Source organism: Anastrepha ludens, chromosome 2 (genome assembly GCF_028408465.1).
Source record: "Anastrepha ludens isolate Willacy chromosome 2, idAnaLude1.1, whole genome shotgun sequence".
Taxonomy (NCBI): domain Eukaryota; kingdom Metazoa; phylum Arthropoda; class Insecta; order Diptera; family Tephritidae; genus Anastrepha; species Anastrepha ludens.
The window spans coordinates 85923724-85927643 of record NC_071498.1 but is presented as its reverse complement, the minus strand read 5'-3'; the positions used below and the strand labels follow the sequence as shown (position 1 = coordinate 85927643).

Below are 3920 nucleotides of genomic sequence, written 5' to 3'. Positions count from 1 at the left end.
GAGCCGAGCACTGCGAGAAAAACGGCCGCAATACGCCGATAGACACGACAAAGTTATTTTGCAACATGACAATGCTCGGCCACATGTTGCACAAGTGGTCAAAACATACTTAGAAACGCTCAAATGGGATGTCCTACCCCACCCGCCGTATAGTCCAGACCTTGCGCCATCCGATTACTATCTCTTCCGATCGATGCAACATGGCCTGGCTGACCAGCACTTCCGTAATTACGATGAAGTCAAAAAATGGATCGATTCGTGGATTGCGGCAAAACCGACCGAATTTTTCACAAAGGGAATCCGTGAATTGCCAGAAAGATGGGAAAAAGTAGTAGTAAGCGATGGACAATATTTTGAATATTAAATTTGTAACCATTTTACGTCAATAAAGTTTCAAATTTCGAAAAAAAACCGCACGAACTTATTCATAGTCCTATTAACTTTTTTTATTGGAACGAAAGCGATTAAAAAAATGTTTCAGCACCAGCGTGCTCAACTTTATTTTTATTTATTTATCCTAATTACTTTAGTAATATATTATAATTTACAACACAAAACAGAAATATTATTAAGATGACATTGGCATTTATTTCTGAATATGATATCCGGCACATGTCAGCCGCGGCTCCGAGTTACATGGCCCATTTGAGCAGTCCAATTTTCGACTACCTTTTCCTATAAATCTAAATGAGTCCAGCGAATTGCGACCAAAGTGATAGTCATAGATAGGAACCAAAATTCGTACATTAAATTTTCCACGTAGTCAAAGGACAAAAGCCAGCAAGTTAGGAACGAAGTCGAATCGACATTTCGGCAATCGACAAGGCGCAATTTGGAAGCCCTGTTCTGCAGTTAAACGATTCAGAAATGCCGACACAGTTTTCCATTAGCAGTTGTCAAACCATAGTTATCGATATTGATGGTTCCCATGCAGCTAAGAAACGCCCAATGCATTTTGCTCATGGCAACGAATGCGAACTCTTGCGCATTTTTTGCGAATCGTTATATTTTGCGCACCCGACATTTGTTTCGCTGCGTCACGCAATGCTTTCTGAGAGGGCAGAAACCGAAAATGTAGTTGTTCCCAATATACTATTTTGTTTTAGTTGTAGTTGCAATAATTCGGAAAGATACATTTTGAATATTCATCTTAGTGTTTATTTGAGTTCAGAGTGCTCTAGGTCACTAAGAAAAATTTCTTTAGCAAAATCCATATTCCAATTTTTGCCAACTTTTTAAATGGAGGCCTGTTATCATTAATGTTTACGAGCATCGTTGCCTAACTCTATAACTCGTCGCGATGATTTGCCTCTCCTCTTCTTTTCATACCTTTTATTTCACAAATAATTTGTGTTGCTGAAGCAATAATTACAGGTGATGTGAGATGTCTTAATTTCACCCTGTGTCGCCCATCTTGAACTACTTAATAAATTCGTGATGTCCTCTTTGATGTCCTTTGTGATGTCCTACGTTTTATTTCAGATTAAATTCTAAAGAAAAAGTACGCAAAGTCATAGAATGAACACATTTCCTAAAAAAGTTAAAAGGCAATACTGTTTTTGTGGTACCATAAACGGGGGCATAAGAGGGCATTAAGTTAATTCATGTCCCAATAGACAAATTGAGAAGAAAAGATTGGGTAAAATGGTGTGGCACTTCATTGAAACCAAGTGACGGATGTCAAGGTCGGACCAGATCGCAAGAAGGCGAAGTTGTCTAGAGATGGTATTCCGTTGCCTATCGAAATTTTGCATTGCTGGAACGAGTTCGATACGTCCCATCGTTTGGTAGACGCTTCTACACAAACAAATTTATATATATTATTTTTTATTTAAAGGGTGTAATTTTATTTTTTCAAACAAATTTTTATTTAGTTCAAATTCTGATTTTCTCCTGGAAAAATAAATTGACCCATCTCAAAGAACGAAACTGAATAAATTGAAATCCAACGACAGTTAAATACTTTCTGTGGGGCAGATTTTAAAGTTGGAAGAGCTGACCAATGCAATTCATTGGGCTTGCTCTAATATCCAAAACTCGTACATGGCTTAACTCAGGTTTCTGAGAATGGCCAAAATATATTTTTTATGGGAAAGTTATAGTTTTAAGATATAGGTTGTCAAAGCTTCTGTGAAAAGTACCGAAAGTTGCAGAAATTGTTAAAATAGATGCCAAGCACATGACAAATATACGGGAATGGTTAAGTTAAAAATATAAATAATTAAGTACCATTCACGAAATAGCATACAATTATTTTATAGTTTACATCGACCCTTTGCAATTTTTGCTACCTTTTCAGAAAGGAGATAAACTTATGCCCTTTCTACTTACTTCCATTTGCATCCTTGACAACAAACACAGTTTATTTCAAAAACTTTTAAAGTGAAGCAATTGTTTTTTTTTTTTTTTGTTTATTAAAATAATTTTAGTTACGAATTCGATATCGTAAATTTTGTGTTTACAGTTAAATCGAAAATCTTACCACACTATTATACCTATTCACACAAACATATGTATGTATTACATATTAATATTTTACTACGCCTCCGCAAATGAAATCATTAAAATAAATAAAAATTTATATAATTTATAAAAAAAAAAAATTATTATATAATATAAAAATTGATTATATGAATTTATTATATAATTTAATAAAAAAGTATTTGTCAGAAGTGGGATTCGAACCCACGCCCTCAGAGAGGACCAGAACGCTCAGTTTGAAACTCACAAATCTAATGGGCTCTTATGGGAGCACATTTTGTGAGCAAGAATCGCTCTTGAGTCTGGCGCCTTAGACCGCTCGGCCATCCTGACATGTGAAATGTGTTGTCAAATGCCAAACAAATGTAGAATGGGAAACAGAAACAAAAACCTAGCGAAGCAAACAAATAAGTAAATATAAAAATAGATGGGTGAGTCATGCCACTTGTTGCCTACAAAGTTAATAAAAATAATGCGTTGTTGTTGCATTAAGTTGTGTTATTCAGCTGTGTTATATGGCATGTATTCATTTATGTATGACTGAATGTATATATGGCTGTATGTAAGTATGTATACAGAAGAATATATGTATATACATATATGACGTTTCAAATCTATTGGAGTGAATATTGAAGTAAGCTGTTGCATACTTTTAGGCGCCATACATATCAATGCATATATTTTTCTAGCAGAAGCATTTACACATAAATTTAACCACATTTACAGGGTGGGGCAAACATTATGTTATAATGTGAACTTGCCATAAATTTAGTATGCCAGCTAATAGAAATCATAAGTAAAATTAGATTGAAAAGGGCTGCTCGTTGAGGTTTTCAATTTCCGATTTTTCTTTAATTCCCTCCTACATCACACCATTTAAAAGAATTGTATAGAAAGTATTCTGTTTTTTAAATTAGTATGTCTTTTAAGCTATTCAAAAAGGTATAATATTCGAATAAGAAAATAATTGAATATACTCAGCAAATAGTCAATCATTATGAACATAGACTCCAAGCAGTACCTGCTAAGTATCTGCTATAATTTGAAAAATTTAAAAAGGTCGGTTGAACATTTTTTTGCAGTTGAGAGACGTTCCATGTATGCATGCAGTACAGTTTTTAATCGTTCCCTTTTTCTTTGCTTTCTGCTTACTCGATTCGTCTATGATAGATGTGCTACATGTGTCTGTTTCTTCTTTTGACAGTGCGACTTGTCTCGTGGACTGGGCTTTGATATCTTCTTGTGAACATGGCGACGTATACCAATGACGAATACGCAGACATCCCGGGATCTTCCACCTTGACGCTAAGTCTTCTCTCCTTCCTTCGGAGCCCAACATTTTTTTGAAATTTTTTTTTTTTGGCAACGAGCACAAATCTCTGAACGTATAGCCGCCACAGTGAATCCGCTTCTTCTATTACTTGCACAAACTTATACAA

General features: G+C 35.1%; 1 non-coding gene across 1 annotated transcript; it reads right to left on the bottom strand.

Moving 5' to 3' along the window:
* Nucleotides 1–2664: 2664 nt before the first annotated feature.
* On the bottom strand, nucleotides 2665–2814 carry Trnal-caa (transfer RNA leucine (anticodon CAA)). Its single transcript has 2 exons — nucleotides 2777–2814; nucleotides 2665–2709 (listed from the first exon to the last, which is right to left on the bottom strand). It is a non-coding gene; the product is annotated as a tRNA-Leu (tRNA).
* Between the last annotated feature and the right edge of the window lie 1106 nt (nucleotides 2815–3920).